The sequence below is a fragment of the Pelophylax lessonae genome (genome assembly GCF_965119305.1).
Source record: "Pelophylax lessonae genome assembly, chromosome: 4".
Taxonomy (NCBI): Eukaryota; Metazoa; Chordata; class Amphibia; order Anura; family Ranidae; genus Pelophylax; species Pelophylax lessonae.
Genome location: NC_138771.1, coordinates 230715910 through 230734866, shown reverse-complemented (window position 1 = coordinate 230734866; position 18957 = coordinate 230715910).

Genomic DNA, 18957 nt, shown 5'->3' with positions numbered 1-18957 from the left:
CAGATAGAGAAAAAGAACTAGGTGACCTTGAGCGGTCAAATAGTTCAGCAGAAAGTGCATTGAAGAAACCTGTAAAAGAATGTGTTGCAGTTCCATGCTTCTTCACTGATGCAGAGAGGAGGTCTATAATGGATACCACCCAGATCGCTGGGTTCAACTGTGTTGTTGCCTTTGACCCATATGTTGGTGGAAGGAAAGTTGATGATGTTCTGGTTGGCTACTTCTGTGAAGAGTTTGGCAAGAAATATAAACTGAATATCAAATCAAATAGTAGGCCTTTACTGCGACTCGCTCAGGAGGGCGAAAAGTTTAAGAAGTTGATGAGTGCAAATGCTTCAGATCTGCCTATGAATATGAAATGTTTGAATGATATTGATATCTCTGGGAAAAGGAACAGGGGTCACTTTGAAGAAATGTGTGACAGCCTGTTGTCTCAATTGGAAAATCCTCTGCACAGCATCTTAGAGCAAGCAAAGCTCAAGAAGGAAGATCATTCCCTTTTACAACAAAAAGTCAATGATTGTGTACAGCTGTATGGAGAGGCAACTCAAGTCACAGAGGGATGTCAAGAGTCCCTACTTGGAACAAAGCTTAGTGAAGCAAAGGTTCTCAAAGTTTTGTGGAAAACATTTATGGATTGCAGAGAGAGGCGTCTTAAGAATGTTGAAGACATTAAGACTAGCCCAATTGAGTTGCCTATGGATCACGGTCCTCCATGGTGGATTGGACAGACGGTTATGAGGGACAAGCTGTCTGACATTTATGAGAAAGCTGTCAATGAAGATGACAGAAACGAGAAGGAGCAAAATGATGCCAAAAATGCAGTTGAAGAATGTGTATATGAGATTAGAGACAAACTGTGTGGCATTTATGAGAAATCTGTCAATCAAGATGACAAAACAGTTTCATCCGGAAGCTTGAGGATAATAGGAGGCTTATCAGTGAGTCAGCAGTGCCTGACACATGCGTGCCTGGAAATATGTGTCCCAACCCTAGGGTTGAAACAAGAGGGGGGGTATGTGACAGGAAGTCAGGTAAATCTGGGAATGTAGTCACTGAGAGGAGACACATTCCCACCTGCTTTGAAAGTTCACTGATACTATAGGGTGTTGGCTGCAGAGAGAGCCAGCAGGAAGTTGAAAACCATTCAGCTGTTCAGAATGAGGAGATCAAGGCCTCTATAATTTGTCCAGAGAAAATCTATTGAGTGCTGCCTCCTGTCGCTGTGTGAGCTGGGAAGAGGAGGACAGACATACGTGTACCTCCCGACGCCGTGTGGGCATGGGAGAAGGACTGCTGCCGCCTGTCGCCGTGTGGGCTGGGAGAGGGGGACAGTCGGATGTGTGCCTCCCGACAAGCTGGTGAGCATGGGAGAAGACCCCCTAAAGCGTTGTGAAGCTAAGGAGGGTAACCACGAGTGAAGACGTCTCAAAGGTGAGAAGACAAAGTGTTCCATGTGAAGAGTGTGAAGAGTAAAGGGACCTGTTAAATGAACTGTGTTCAATATGAAGAATCTGAAGAGTAAAGGATCCTGTTATAAATGAACATGTGCTGATGTGAAAGAAACAAAGGGACATGTTCAATGGACAATGTTTGTGCTGTGTGAAAAGCAAACAAATGGACATTTGAGTGTCTGCTGTAGGATCAGCAGTGTCGGCCCAACAGTAGGTTGGAAAGACTTCTTAGGTAGGTTCCAGCGTGAGAAGGTAGCCGCCCACAGAGGCAAGGATTTATTTTGTCTTTTATTTTATTTTGGCTGTTTTGATGCTTGCAATTGTGTTAAGTAAATTGCATGAATAAATCAGTCTTGTTTTCAACCTCTAATCGGCTATCTCTCTGTGAAAACGCACCCCCAAAGGGGTCATCCACGCCTACCACCGAGCTAATCCCTCACAATATATATATATATATATGTACTGTATACAGGTGCATCTCATTAAATTAGAATATCATCAAAAAAATAATTTATTTCAGTAATTCAATTCAGAAAGTGAAACTCATATACTTTATATAGATGTGTTAGACACAGAGTGCTAAATTTTAAGCATTTCTTTCTTTCAATTTTGATTATGGCTTACAGCTAGTGAAAACCCAAAATTCAGAATATAATATTACATAAGGATTTTTAAAACAGAAATGTTGGCTTACTGAAAAGTATGCCAATGTACAGTATAGTATGCACTCAATACTTGTTTGGGGCTCCTTTTGCAGGATTTACTGCATCAATGTGGTGTGGCATGGAGGCGATGAGCCTGTGACACTGCTGAGGTGTTATGGAAGCCCAGGTTATTTGATAGTGGCTTTCAGCTCTTCTGCATTATTGGGTCTGGTGTCTCTTCTCTTCTCCTTGACAATACCCCACAGATTTTCTATGGGGTTTAGGTCAGGCAAAGTTTGCTGGCCATTCAAGCACAGTGATAACATGATCATAAAACCAGGTATTAGTACTTTTGGCAGTGTGGGCAGGTGCCAAGTCCTGATGGAAAATTAAATCAGCATCTCCATAAAGCTGGTCAGCAGAGGGAAGGATGAAGTGCTCTATAATTCCCTGGTAGAGGGCTGTGCTTACTTTGGATTTGATAAAACACAGTGGACCAACACCGTCAAATGACATGGCTCCCCAAATCATCACTGACTGTGAAAACTTCACATTGGACATCATGCAACTTGGATTATGTGCCTCTCCACTCTTACTCCAGACCCTGGTACCTTGATTTCCAAATGAAATGCAACATGTTCCACAGTCTGTGATGATTTGGGGAGCCATGTCACCTGCTGGTGTTGATCGACTGTGTTTTATCAAGTCCAAAGTCAGCGCAGCCCTCTACCAGGAAATTCTAGAGCACTTGAAAAAAAAAAAAACCTAGGTTATGGCTGATAATTTCAGCCACAACCTCGGCAAAGCCACTTTAAAGCCGCAACACATATATATGTTTTGCAGTCTTTAAGTGGCTAGGACCACTTCTTAAAAATGTATAATGTCTGGGGTTCCAAGTATCTTTCTAGCAAAAAAATGCATATTTTTACATGTATGAAATAAATGTCAGAATTCCCCCAGTAGGCATGTGGTAAAAGTATTAAAGCAAAGAAACTAGTATAAAGCAATGATACATATGCGTAAGGTTAACTTGCAACACGAGCACCATCTTTTGTCTGCAAGTCGGTGCACCAATTAAAAACAAAAGCAACATCTCTGCCGTTTCGGCGCTACATGTTATCACTGTGCTTGATTGGCCAGCAAACTTTGCCTGACCTAAACCCCATAGAAAATCTGTGGGGTATTGTCAAGGAGAAGAGAAGAGACACCAGACCTAATAATGCAGAAGAGATGAAAGCCGCCATCAAAGAACCTGGGCTTCCATAACACCTCAGCAGTGTCACAGGCTGATCGCCTCCAGTAAGCTGCAGTGGCTCCAGTCCCATCGGCTTACAAAGCCTGCTACACACAGCCTGCGAGTGCACGTCGGCTCCATCAACCTCTCCAGAGCCCCCCTAGTGATCGGGGCATGAACCACTTCATAGCCCATGGTGGCTTGAGCATGGTGCCGACTGACAGACCCAGAGACTACTCCTTCAGCCGCACATACAACCAATATGGCCGACAGCATGGAGACAGGAGAAGCTGCAGGCCCAGCATTGTCGGCAGGCATTCTGTCCACTCTCTCAGAGGACCAGTATAGTAAGATGGCTCAGGCAGTTGCAGCCATCCTGTCTCCCACTATTACAGCTGCTGTAGACAGGGCAATAGCAGCTGGCATCACCCAGCTCAGAAAGGAGCTGGGGATCATGCCAAGAGGCTCTCTGAACTTGAAAAAAGTCCACAGAATAAGATCTGGCGCCCACTAAGGAGATGATGTGGAATAGACAGCCTTGAATACCTTAGCTGCTCATATAAATCTCCTTGGGAAGGAGAGTGAAAGGTTGTATCAACGTGCCTTACTGAAATATTATATTTTCATAATATATTTCAGCTCATGCCCATTCTGCAATGGAATGTGGGCGCTTGCAAATGACATTAACTAGCCATTTGACACACCTCATTCATACACCCTGGACATCAGACAGCTGTATTTTGCATATAGACAACAAGACATTGATTCATTTGGACACCTGACAAAGTTAAGTCTGGGCATAGAGATTACTGACACCACCTAAACACATTTGACAATTGCTTACATTAACACATGACAGCTGAACACAGAGACGGAACGGCCCTTGTCCACAAACACAATCTCAGACACACGACACCCCACACTTACAGAGATGTATAGGGAAAACAAAAGCCTTTCATGTATTGTTTCTGTGAGATATGTTCTATTGTTAAATTGACTCATGAATTGTAACCAGTTTAAAGCAGTTTTTGCCGCTCAAAACTTCCCTTAAATATGAGCGAAACTTGCAATAAAATCAGATGTGTCTACACCTTGCTTAAGTGCGCTGTGTCCTCGCATCTCCCGGCTGGAGAGAGGGAATTCACTATCCAGGGGGGTTAGCAACTGAAGGGCCATATATCATCTTGTAAATTGCCTCCTGACGAGATTTGAGCTAACAGTGAGTCACAAAGTCAATGCCACAGAGCAAGAGAGCGCTTGCCTTCAAGCCTGATCCCAAGCACTCTCTTTATCTGTGGTATTGTCTCTGAGCTAAAACATCGGCTATCTGATTTGGAAGATGAAATGCAATCCACCCAGACCAGTAATCAACAATTATCCCATAGGCAATATATCCTGGAGAAACTTGATGATTTGGAGAACCGTTCCTGTTGGAACAATTTGAGAGTAATTGGTCAATGCTAGCTCCCTGTCAAAGATATGCACTGTACGCATCCCAGAAGCACTAGGGATCACTGCACCTTGCATAAAGGAAAGGACCCATCATTTGGGGACCCCTTTGAATGATCGCTACTCGTCCTGCCATGTCATTGTCCGCTATTTAACCTACTCCGACAGAGTGGCAAAACTGAGATCCTTTCACAACGCCAAGTCCATCCAAGTTGTTAGTCATTAGTTGCTCCTGACTATTCTCAAGAGGTCTCTCATAGATGCAAGGCCTTTCATCCCATCTGTGTTGTGCTCTTTCAGAAAGGCGTGAAGTTTACCCTGGCCATCCTATGACAATTTACTTGTAATCATGCCTTCATATTTCACTGGAATCTCATTCAAAAAATTAATCTCCTCGCCTGCCCGGTCGCAGGGACCAATGTAGTCTCATGTAGGACCTACCGAAAAGACCTTGTTACACCAACAACTCAGGTCACAACAAACCTAACTGACACGTCTCTTGGCTGTCCTTCCTTAATAGCACTATGCTCAGCTGACCACTTTTGACTACTTTACATTGCTGAGTTGCTATATTACGCTTTTTTTTTTTTTTTTCTGTTTGCTGGTCTTATATATGCTCCTCTAATCACATTTTGACTTACTTTACAGCCTTATTGGAGATTGCCTACATAGTTTACATTGGCCACATGCTGATGGCAGGCGTTATATTTTCTACTGTTCTAGATTTCCCCAGAAAGACTCGACTTTTCACAGCTCGTGGGCAAGTCTCCCACACATATCCGGTAATGCTGTATATGTTGGGCGGCTCACATGTGGAAGAAAGAGAAGTTCACACTCTACACAGTATGTTTAAGTTTGTTTTTTCCTTTATTCCTTGTTGGTTTAGTTATTCCACCTTCTTCCTCAGAAGTCAAGCACCCTTGTGTCAGTCTCAAACCTTTAGGTAGCCCTTACTTGTCATCTCTCAGCTCAATCACTGAGTGGTTTAGTGTCCCTCGTAACTTCACTGTAAAATTCCCCCTGCATTTCTTCCCGTCATGAGAATTGTCTCCTGAAATGTCAAAAGGAATTATTCACCTCATAAACGAGTAGTGATTTTACGACACCTCAAATGTCTTAAGACTGATATTGCATTATTACAAGAAACCCACTTAGCGGCAGAGGACTTTAATCGCATGCACAAAGTATGGGTAGGCCAGCTCTTCATGTCCACAGCTGTCCAGGATAAAGCAGGTGTTCTTCTTCTTGTCCATAAAAATCTTCTTGCGAGGTGTTAGTGGTTGAGAGGGACGTTGAGGGCTGCGTTTTAACAGCAAATCTGAGTGTCAGGGACTCAGACGCCGCTGTGCAGCCTACGATCCATCTAGGCGAGTGCGCATGCGTGTGCGTCATGTCGCACATCGTACCAACCCAGCCTCCTCTTAAGGATCGCTCACCCTCTCATCCAGTGCTGGATTATCGTCAGCTTCCTGTTTCCTGTTTCCTGCTTCCTGCTTCCTGTTTCCTGTTGTGACCCCGGCCTGCTCCACGGACTTGTCTCTGCCTGTTTGCTTGTGTACCGACCCCGGCTTTCTCCACGGACTTGTCTCTGCCTGATAACCTGTGTACCGACCCCGGCTTGCTCTACGGATCTGCTTCTGCCTGCTAACTTGTGTACTGACCCCGGCTTGCTGTTACTTGGACTGACCACACGTGTATGACCCCCGGCCTGGCATTTACCACTGCACTGCTTGCTTTCACTGGAGCTTCTCAGAAGGGACCCAGATATCCCTCTCAGCCATCCACCTGCACCACCACAAGCATCCAGTGCTACTTGGGTCGCGTCACCTCCTGTCTCACTTCCAGGGGTGATTCGCACCGAGCTGCAAGGGAAGCCCTCTCAGCACATCGGCCTCCACCCAGTGATCTGACACTGAGAATGTCCACTTTGGAATGGGTCCTTTCCAATATTTATGCCCTAAACTCCCCCTCTAAACTTTTTTTTTCACACCTTGTCATCCCATCTAGCCCCTTTCCTACACCTCCTTCTTTTGGGGGGGGGTGATTTCAACTCAATGATGCACCTCCTGAAGGACAAATCCCCAGGTAGGGGTACCCTGGGGACTCCACCTTCATCACTTACTACCCCCTTGACACATTTTGCAGATGGCCTTCAATTAGTAGACCTGTGGGTTGGCTCACCCTGTCAGGAAGAAATACTCTTTCTTCTCCCCACTGCACCACACCCCATCCAGAATCAACTATTTATTTTGCAATGCCACTTAATTGCAACACACCTCTGATTCTCACATCCACGGGATAGCCATCTCTGACCATGCCTCAATCTCTGCCTGATGGATTTTTCACCACAGAGTTCTGTCAAAACCTAGAGCTTCCCACCACATTTGTCAAATATTCAAGGACTTTTAAAGGGGGCCTGGGCAGAGTATATGGACACCAATTCAAAACATATAACTGAACCCAATCTTTTCTGGGAGGCCATGTTGCGTGGTAAAATCATTGCCTTTACTTTGCCAGTTACGGAAAAAATGTTAACAAACAACATCATGCTACTATTAACACTCTACGTTGTGCCCAAACACATCTTTCACAGCAAAACTCTCCAGAACCCAGAAAGGCTTGGCATGAAGCCAAGAGCAGACTCACAGGGGCGGATCCACAAGTCCTTATTATACCTTCAATACCACAAGCTTGGTTACAAGGTCAGGGGGACTACTGGCCCATCTGAGCAGGGGCCACCGCATCCCTGCTCGCATCTCTTTCCTAAATAGTAAGTTCTACAGAACCAGGTTCTTACCGCCAAATATCCCTGCTTAACCTATACTCAAAAATGTTATCCAAGATCATTGCCAGCAGGCTGGCCTTAATTATGCTCACTCTGATCCATCTCCCAAGGCTGGCTTCACCATAGGGGGTTCGGCCACCTTTAAATTTGGAAGGTCCTCACTGTTCTAGGGCAGGCCAGGGCTTATCCCTCAAGCGACTTAACCATTAACACCCTGGATGCTGAGAAAGCTTTTGATAATGTGAGTTTTCACTGACTTCGACTACTCCTGCAGAGTTTTGGTTTTTCCAGCTCCTTCCTCCATCTCCTCTCCACCATGTGTTCTGCCCCATCAGCTAATATGATTGCTGCAGGACACATCTCAAATAATATCCCCCTCCACAAAAGTACAAGACAGGGATGCCCCTTATCCCCACTTTTATTTAATTTAGCTCTTGAGCCCCTATTTCCCTATGTTCTATTCCATTCACACCCCCACGGCGTCACTGTAGGTCATCAAGAGCTGTACATGGTTTTATTCACCAATGACATTCTGATTAGTGATGGACGAACATCGGCCAGGGCGGTTCACGAACGTCAGCCGCAAATTTTCTCAAAAGTCAGCAAACTGCGAGTTCGCGGCAGGCCCCATTGACTTTAATGGGAGGCGAACTTTAAAAACCTTTAGGTCATATTTGCAACCACAAAAGATGTACTAACTGTGCACAAATAGTCCCAGCACATGGACAATGTTATAACAGAAGTATTGCAATTGGAAAAGTTGCCCTAAAAAATTTTTTTACAGCAAATAATGTATTTTTTTTTTCATAAATCAGCCAGAACTGACAGCAGCCGGTAAATACATGTCTAATACATATAGGGTCCATTCACACATCTGTAAAATGGGTCCGCATCCATTCCACAATTTGGCGGAACCTTTACAGACCCATTGATTTTCAATTCCAGTCTGAAAAATAAGGCATTCCCAGGATAAAGAAGTAAGTTTTGGCCATTCTAGGTCCCAAAAATTAACCCACATGTGTTTACCTGACAGCTAAGAACGTAGTATTCTGTGGCTTAAGGTTCATTAGGCATTCACAGGAAACAGAAGTGTCGGGCCATTTCAGGCTCCAAAAATTAGCCGACATACGTTCACCTGACAGCAAATAACTTTGTATTCTGTGGCTGGTGGTACATTAGGCATTCACAGGATAAATAAATGTCGGCCATTACAGGCCCCAAAAAGTAGCCCACATGGGTTTACCTGACAGCTAAGAACGTAGTATTTGGTGGCTGGAGGTACATTAGGCATTCACAGGATACAGAAGTAAGTGTCGGCCTGTATAGGCCCCAAAAATTAGCCCACATAAAGGGCACTCTGACGGGGACACACTGGATATAAAGTGGCACTCTGACAGGAACACACTGTCAGCCTGTGTCCCCCCTCATCCAGCCTGTGTCCCCCCTCATCCAGCCTGTGTCCCCCTCATCCAGTCTGTATTCCCCCGTCATTCATGTCACTGCTGTCATGCAGCCCGTGTCCCCCACCGTCATTCAGCCTGTGTCCGTGTCCCCATCAGAGTCCTCCTTGACATCCAGTGTGTCCCTGTCAGAGTCCCTCTTTTACATCCATGTCCCCATCAGAGTGCTCCTTTACATCCAGTGTGTCCCCGTCAGAGTGCCCCTTTATATCCAGTGTGTCCCCATGAGAGTGCCCCTTTACATCCAGTGTGTCCCCATCAGAGTGCCCTTTATGTGTCCCGTTCAGAATTCCCCATTATTACTCCAGTCAGAATGCCCCTTTATTATTCCCGTCAGAGTGCCCCTTTAATATTGCGGTCAGAGTGCCCCTTTAATATTGCGGTCAGAGTGCCCCTTTATTATTCCCATCAGAGTGCCCCTTTAATATTGCAGTCAGAGTTCCCCCTTATTATTCCCATCAGAGTGCCCCTCTAATATTGCGGTCAGAGTTCCCCCTTATCATTCCCGTCAGAGTGCCCCTTTATTATTGCGGTCAGAGTGCCCCTTTAATATTGCAGTCAGAGTGCCCCTTTATTATTCCCGTCAGGCCTGCAACAACGCTCAGTCACCACACCTGTCACAATGCTGCACAGTGCACAATAATACTACTAATCCACTATAATATGCTTTGTACAAAGTATATTATACCGCGGATTACCCCCCTCCCCCCCTATATAGTGCACTGCACAGCAATACCAAAAAAATTGCAGCCCTTTAAATTATTTTTGTGGACATTAACAGATTTTTTTTTTGTGTCACTGCAGATGCTGATTTCTAACTGCCCCTAAAGCACAGACTGGATACTTGTCCCTATACTGAAGAGAGACTGGACCTATACCGAAATACCAGCCCTGAAAAGGACTTTTGTGGACATTAACAGAGCGATTTGTGTGACTGCTGCCGATCTCTAACTGCCCCTAAAGCACCGACTGGATACCTGCCCCTAACCTGAAAAGATACTAGTAGACCTATTCCGAAATACCAGCCCTGAAAAGGTCTTTTGTGGATCTTCACAGAGCTATTTGTGTCTGGCAATCTCTCCCTCATGAGCACAGGCAACCTCTCCCTACACTTACAAAAAGCAGAATGTGAAATGGCCACAGCTCAGGTTTATTTATAGGGTAGGGGGCATGTCCACGTGCTGAAATGTTTCAGTTGGCTGTCCCGTTCCACCTGACCGCTGTGTCGTGGGTCAAAGTTCTTCTGAATGAAAAAGAAAATGGCAGCACGGACATATTTGCAAACATCGGCAAAAGTCCAACTTTTGCGAATTTGCGAACAAGCAAAATTCGCCGAGAACCGCAAGGCCATCTCTAATTCTGATATTCACCTCCAGTCTGACATGCCTCATATTCAGGAAATATTTACCAGGTTCAAGGCTTGTTCAGGATTAGGAATCAATTTCTCCAAGAGCGAAATCCTACTGCTGTTGCATGCATGTCCTCCACCCTGAACAGCCACCTCAATCTTCACCATAGCCAGGTTTACATACCCTATTTTGGGATCAACATAGGAAAATTGCCACCTTCCTGTTATAATTTAAAATACCCTCTGGGTTCTTCTAAAATTATTGGGGAACTGGAAACATGGGCTGACCTCCCTCTCACCCTTCTTGGAAGGTGCCATCTATATAAAATGGCTAGTCTCCCCGAGCTCCTCTATCCACTCCCAACCATTCCTCTCCTATTACGACATAAAGACCTTCAGAAACTCCATAAATCTCTAACCGCTTTCTTGTGACATGGTCAGCGCCCTTGCGTTTTCCTCCAAAAGCTATCTCCCACGGCACGTGGGGGGTCAACCTTACCAACATCAGAGTTTAAAACCAATCTTGCCTCCTGAGAGTGGGTTTAGATTGGACCTCTAGATACTCCAACTTCAAGTTGGGAACCCAAATGGTAGACCCATGCAGCTTAGCCGCTCTGCTGCCACGAGATCCAGTGGTGGCTTGGAGAGAAATCAGAAAAAAACTGGGACTATGTCCACTCCTGGCTCGTTACCTCCCTAGAACATAAACACCCGCTGTTTCAGCAGGTGCAGCAACATGCAGCTTTTGCTGCTTGGGCCTCTAATTTTGTGCACCTCTTTGACCTATCCTCCTGTAGAGCTCTGCTCTGTCCCTAGTTAATGATGCAATATAATTTGCCGGCTCACCATCTCTTTTTTATGCTCCACAATAAGTAAACTTTGTGGTCAGTTTGTTCCCTGCAAGAGACCAGAAATTACGCTCCTCTTTCCTGGATACCTTCTTCAAACATCAGTTATATAAGATTTCAGATATTTACAAACACTTAAACTCTCGACTAACCAAACCTCTACTCTCTGGCCCAATCTGGAATAAGGACCTCCACTCCACAGAAGCATTTCATTACCAAGGAGTTCTGGTGAGAGCAGTAATTCAAAATCCTGCACCACGCCTACATTCCTTGCCAGATAGACAGCTGTGCCCTTGGTGCAATCTCAAGACCATTTCTGTATCATAGACTTTGACTCCTCATATTTCTTGCTTTTGGAACCAACTGGAGAACTTTGCTGCCATGGTCACAGGATATCCACCATGCAAGGACCCTTTCCCTCTGTTGTTTGGTTGTCTGGATGGTTCATCTTTAGGTCTACCAAAGATTCAGTAGGTCACTCTCCAACGTAACAAAGCCTGGCTTGCCATCTGCTTTATGGCAGCCAGGAGGGTCGTCCTAAAGCAATGGACTTCCACCACCCCATCAACCATTGCTGATGTGAAAGTGGATTTGCTGAGCCTTCTATGTAAAGACAAACTAGACGCGGTCCTGACCAGGCCATTTTTGTGGTTGTCGGGGTCTATGGGTGGGGAGCTTATCAAAATCTAGAAGCCCCTTTTTTTTTTTGCGAAGCGACACTCCATTGCTTTAAATGACAATTGTGCGGTTGTGCGATTCTGTAGCCAAATAAAATTGATGTGTTTTTTTTTTCACAATATGTATTCAAAAAGTTACACTTGTTAGGGACCAGTGACATCAATACAGTGATCAGTGCTAAAAAAATGCACAGTTGCTGTATAAATGACACTGGCAGGGAAGAGGTTAACACTAGAGGCGATCAAAGGGTTAAGTGTGCTCCTGGGGAGCGCTTTCTAACTCTGGGGGCAGTAGATGCACTAGAGGAAAAGAGAGAGCTGTGTTTCAGCTTGGCTGAAACACAAGATCTATTTTACTCCCTGACAGAACAGCGGTCTGCCTTGTTTACTTATTTACTTTGTTTGCTGAACGATCGGCGGGTCCAATCACAGTGGGAGCAGCACTCCAGGGGCGCACGTATGCCCCCTACATCTCTAGCACAAAGTCACGTACATGTACCTGATTTAGTGCAACTGGGCCACCCTGCCACAGTATATATGCATTAGGCAGTCTGGAACTGTCTATGGGACACAAAGATGAAAAATCAAAAGTTCTAATTTTAAAGGCTTATATGCAATTTATTGTCATAAAAAGTGAATGGGGACCTGGGTACTGCCCTGGGGGACATGTATCAATGCAAAAAAAAAAAAAATGATTATTTTTAAAGGAGCAGTGATTTTAATGATGTTTTAAAATGAAAAATTCCTTTACATTTAGTGCCTAGGGGGTCCCCTTAGTCTGCCTGTAAAGTAGCGCATGTATACGATGTATAGAGCATGCTGCAGCAATACTGACATTTCTAAAGGAAAAAATGTCATTTAAACTTGCTCGCAGCATGTATTGTCAGCTCCCAGCAATACAGATAAAAAAAGAAAATCTCCCCCAAAACCAAAATCCATGCCAGACCCTTTTCTGAGCATGGGGGGGGGGGGGATATGCGAGCCCCTCCTACCTCCTGAACCATTCCAGGCCACGTGCCCTCAACATGGGGTGGTGGGTGCTTTGGGGCAGCCATTTTGATAGGAACAAAAGCCTTTTCCTGACAACCCTGGGCTGTGGTTGTCGGGGGTCTATGGGTGGGGAGCTTATCAAAATCTAGAAGCCCCTTTAACAAGGGGGTCCCCAAAAAACCAGCCCCCCCCTTTGTGAATGGGTATCGGGTACATTGTACCCCTACCCATTCACTAAAAAAGTGAGAAACACAGGAAACTGTTTTTGACAAGTCCTTCTTAAAAAAAAAAAAAAAAAAAATAGTGCCCCAACGTCAATCACAATGTTGCCGGACCCAAAACATAGAAGTAAAAAAACGATCAACCTATTGGGAGGCATCCCGGAAACCTGCCCGCTCAGCTCTTTGACAGTTCTTTTATAGGCAAGGCTTGGGCCACACGGCTACATCATCCGGTGGCACCGCACCCTTTACACGACATCAGAAGGGGCGGTGCCACAGCACAGATTGGGAAGGAGGCCTCCCAAGAGGCGGAGCGTTTTTTTACTTTTTTCTATTTTTCCGGTCCGGTGGGCATCATGATTGACGATGGATTTACATCAAGGGCCAATTTTTTTTATTTTTTAAATTTTTAATAAAGGACTTGTCAGAAACTGTTCTTACTTATTGACATTTTTACGGTGAATGGAGAGGGGTACTATGTACCTGCTAACCATTCACATGGGGGGGGGCTAGGATATGGGGGCCCCCTTGTTAAAGGGGGCTTCCAGATTGTGATAAGCCCCCCCACCTGCAGTCGCCCCACAACCACAGCCCAGGGTTGTCGGGAAGAGGACCTTGTCCCCGTCAACATGGGGACAAGGTACTTTATGGGGTACCCCATTCAGGAGGGGGGGGGGCTTGCTCTCCCCCCTTTTCTGGCCTGCCAGGCTGCATGCTTAAATTAGGGTCTGGTATGGATTGTGGAGGGGACCCCACACCCTAATTAATTTTGTCATAGAGTTCCCCTTAAAATCTATACCAGACCCAAAGAGCCTGGTATAGATATTTTATTTTTTGGGGGGGGGGGCACGCTGTTTTTTTAATTTAATTTTGTCATAGGGTTCCCCTTAACTACCTCAATACAGAACACTTTCACCCCCTTCCTGCCCAGACTAATTTTCAGTTTTCAGTGGTCATTGGCGTCTATAGGAAATCTTGGTCATCTTGACATGGCACAGCTCCCTGTCTTTAACATTGGCGTCTATGGGAAATTTTGGTCAGCTTGACATGGCACTGCTCTCAGTCTTTAACATTTTAATCAGCATGACATGACACTCCTCCCGAACCATAGGTGACAGGGACACCAAACCTGGGGAGCATCGAGAGGGGACCCAGGAATACAGCATATCCATACATTTTAAATGTGGGGTATGCCTGTACACTACACTGTCAGCACTAAACTGACTGAACACACTATCCACTAACTACTTGTCTAATCTACATTGTCACATACTATACACAGCTGTCGTGTAAGCAGCAGCCTTATATAGTGTGGGGTATGGAGTTAGCCCCTGAGTCATGATTGCCCAAAGGCACTCTGCCTTTGGGCAATCATGGCTCTCACAGTACACTGTGCTGTGATTGGCCAAAGCATACAGGTCAGGAACATGGTTTGGCCAATCATCAGCAATCAATGCACTTCAAGAGCGCAGTGCATTATGGGGCGCTCATCGGCGGGCGAACTTCCCGCCTAGAGCTCTATTTGTTTGTGTGTTCAGTGAACACACAAACAGCTGATGTTGAAGTCGAACTTATGTTGGACTCGAACACACAGCCCATCCCTACTAGGAAATTTACCAATTTGTTATTGAAGGATCCTGAAAATGTGATACCATATTTATTGACATTCATAGTGTCCAAAATGATTTTAATGTTTCCCCTGTACCCTCCCACAAAATGAATATATCTTCAATATATCTATTAAACATCTTTAGCTCTTTCTTGGGATTCCTAAAAATATCTTCCTCCTCCCACTTGCTCATAAAAATATTAGCAACTGTGGGGGCATACTTAGCCCCCATGGCAACTCCCTTTGTGCATAGAATTCATTGTTATCCCAAAAGTAGTTTCCTTGCATAGCTAGTTTTGGAGTATCCAGAATGAACTCTATATGTTTAACCTCAAAATTTGTTTTCCTATTTAATGCCCACTCTATAGCTTGTAAAGCATCTTATTGTTTGATTTTCGTGTAAAGGGAATTTACATCGACACTGGCCAGTATACATTTCTCTTTCGTCATCAATAGGTTAATAAATTCCTTACTGTGGATGTAGTACACTTGGATTTTGCAAAAGCGTTTGACACAGTTCCCCACACACGGCTAATGTGTAAGGTAAAGTCTACAGGTTTGAAAACATCATTTTGTAAATTAATAGATAACTGGCTAAAAGACTGTATTAAAGGAGTAGAGGTTAATGATAATGGTCTAAGGATGTCAGTGATGTACCCCAAGGTTCAGTGTTTGGACCCTTACTTTTTAATATTTTTATAAATGATATAGGGTCTGGGATTAAAAGTACCCTTTCAGCCTTTGCAGATGATATCAAGCTTTGCAGTGGAATAACTTCCTTACAGGATGTCTCTTTCTAACTTCTCTCAGGATGTCAATTTACAAACCAACCTCAATGCACTGTTTCATTGGACAACTATGTGGCAAATAAGGTTTCATGTTGATAAATGTAAAGTTATGCACTTGGGGGCTAAGAATATGCATGCATCATACATACTAGGGGGACTACAACTGGGCGAATCCATAGTGGAGAAGGTTCGGGGTGTTCTGGTAGATTATAAGCCTAATAATAGTATGCAGGTAACAGGTATTTTGTGGTGCCCGGAAGTGAGGATGTGAGTGTGGGCTGTGTATCTCCTCGCTGAACACCTCTCCCGCCGGAGCTGACAGAGACGCCGTGAGGACGCCCTAAAACAGCGGAGCTAGAGAGCCGGAACTTGGCTGTGATCCAACCGCCGACATCGGAGCAGCTCGTGCCTCGGGAGGGGAGAGAGGAGCAGCTGTCCCGTGCGTGGAGAGAGAGGTGGAACCCGGCTAGATCCCGCCGTTCGGAGCGTGGGCGGCCTGACCGGGTAGGGGACCGTGTCCCGGACCTCCCGCTGGGTGTCTCCACCGCCAAGCTCCTTGCTGCTGGAGCACGCCGGGGTAACGGTGTGGAGAAGACAAGGAGAGTAGAAGGAGGAAATAGGACATCAACCTCTTGAGCTCCCGCACTGTAGAGAAAAGGAGGTGGGATACCCGGTTGGAAAAGCCGGCCCGAACAAGCACAAGATACCTATTGCAGGTCATTATATTATTTTAAAGCTCCTTAATGTGAAGGGTTTCCCCCAGAGAAAAAGGACTGTATACCTACCGAAAGAGGACAGCTTCGAACGTGGGTGAGATAATACCTTTTTGTTCTTTTTCTACCTATATCTACCTATTTCCATTGCTTGTGGGATGGCCACAGACTGTGATATTCATAGCAGGTAAAGTGGAAGAAAAAGGGACTACATCCCCTCTGTGCCGGATACCTGTTTGCCTCTTGGTGTTATTGAAATAAAGTCTACTAGAGGAATTATTGGAAACTGGGAGAGAACTGGTTATTGAACTAAAAAGGAAAGCATGACATTAACTAAAAAAAGGAAAGGAAAGAAAAACACGATAAAAGTCAAGATAAATAAACCAGAAGGAGAAATAGATAAATATTTTGCTAATAATCATAAAACGCCAAGGGAAGTAAAAATGGCAAGATGTGGAAACAGTGCCTTAACAAGCCCAGAGTCAGGGGATGTGCCGAGCTCTATGACTACTTCTCCTACCTCGGAGAATTATCTGGAAAGTCCGGAGACGAGACAAAGGGAGAATGAAGTATCTTGTAATTATACACAGAGCTTGGAGTGCAGCGCGGAGTTAAAAGCTATGCTACAAGCTCTACCAACTAAAATAGACATAGAACAGATGGTGCATAAAATAGAGGAAGCACATCAGAGAGAAATGCAGGAAATTAAGAAAGATATACAAAATATTTCGCAAGCTCTAGTAGAGGAATCAAAGGCCAGAAAAGATATTGAAGAGAGAGTAACATCATTGGAATTAACAAGAGACATACAAAGGGAGATAGATGAGAAGATACAATTACAGTTGGAGGAGATAGAAAACAGAAATAGACGTAATAACCTACGCATAAGAGGCATACCTGAAACGGTGGGAAAAGAGAGATTATTAGAAGTAGCGGAAGATATTTTTAAACAGATCATGAAGGACAAATGTCCGGAACAACTAGAGATAGAAAGAATACATAGAACCACTGGCCCCAGAAATAAGGATGAGAGAAGCCCAAGGGATGTGATCTGCAGACTATTTCACTACGTACATAAAGAAGGGATTTTAAGACTGGCATGGGAATCCCAGGATATAAAAGTGGAAGGAGGGATAGTTAGGATATATGCAGACATCGCCAGAGGAACATTGAGAAGAAGAACTCTTTTGAAACCGCTATTAGATCTGGCAAGAAAAGCAGGATGTACATACAGGTGGGGGTTCCCATTCTCTGTAACATTCCGTAGGAACGGACAGTATTTTAACCTTAGGACATATCAGGACAAGACGGCATTTTTCCGGTTTATTGAAACAGATCCTATTCAAATAGTGAATTGGCTGAACCGATTGCCCAGCGAAAAACCGTCAACATACCTTCAACAAAGGGAGAAAAGATCAGAGATACTATCAAGAGAAGAAAGAAGATAAAGAGACTTAACTATTAAGAGATTGTAGTGAGGTCCCCTTATGGGAATTAAGGGTTAATAATCTCCCCCCCCCTTTTTTTTTTTTTTTTTTTTTCTTTTTTACACAATTTTTTAAATTCTTGATGGAAGTTATTCCTCTAACCACTAATTTTATGGGGGATCTTGGGATTTTCACATAATTTTGAAACTATGATGGAAGTTATTCCTCTAATCACTAATTTTTGGGGGATTTTGGGGAGGGGTCCCCCCCTCCCCCCTTTTTTTTTTTTTTTTTTTTTTTTTACACAATTTTGAAACTATGATGGAAGTTATTCCTCTAATCACTAATTTTGGGGAGGGGTTTCCCCCCCCCCTTTTTTTTTTTTTTTTTTTTTTTTTTGAAACTATGATGGAAGCTATTCTTCTAATTACTAAACTTATGGGGGATTGATAGATTAACAATTGGGGGGGAGGAAAGAAGGAGGGGATTGAATTAGTGAATTTGAAAAGGTTGTGATGTTTATTATGTGATGAATGACGCTCAGGGGATCGGGGGGAGGGATGGTTGGGGAAGGGAGAGAAGGGAAGAGGGAGGTTACTCTCAAACCTGCTACCCCCCCACCTATCCCCAGGGCCATAAGTTAGACATTTTAATGTCCTTTGGTAATTTAATGAGAAGGGAAGGCCTCTATTTACTGGGGGAAACTGAAGAATATGAGGGGAAAAGGAAACTCCGGTAAATCTTAGAATAAAAAAAGGATAGAACAAACACATAAAAAACGGCGGGAGGAGGTGGAGGAGAGTCCACAGAGAATCACTTCAGGGCACGACCCTATCTATAGAGTCACACAAGTGGCACGAAAGTGACCGTGTGAAATAAGGATAAGTTTTGTTATTATCCGAAACTACGGGGGAGAGGGTCGCTCTCTTGTGGAGATCGTCCCCCTCAAACCCGTAGGAAGGGGGGTAAAGGGAGGGGTGGGGGTTTAGGGAAAGCGGAGGGGTTTTTTTTTTTTTTTCTCTCTCTCTCCTCTCTCTCTCTCTCTCTCTCTCTCTTCCTCCTTTTGCTCGTTTTTGCGTCACGAGCTAAGGATGGAAAATATAAAGGTGGTATCATATAATGTCAAGGGACTCAATGTACCAGAAAAAAGACACATGCTATTATCTGACCTAAAGCAGTTACATACTAGTATAGCACTGATCCAAGAAACGCACTTCAGGACGGATAAACTACCCTTTCTTAAAAACAGAAATTTCCCTTATGCATATCATTCCACTTATACACAATCTAAAGCAAGAGGAGTCTCCATA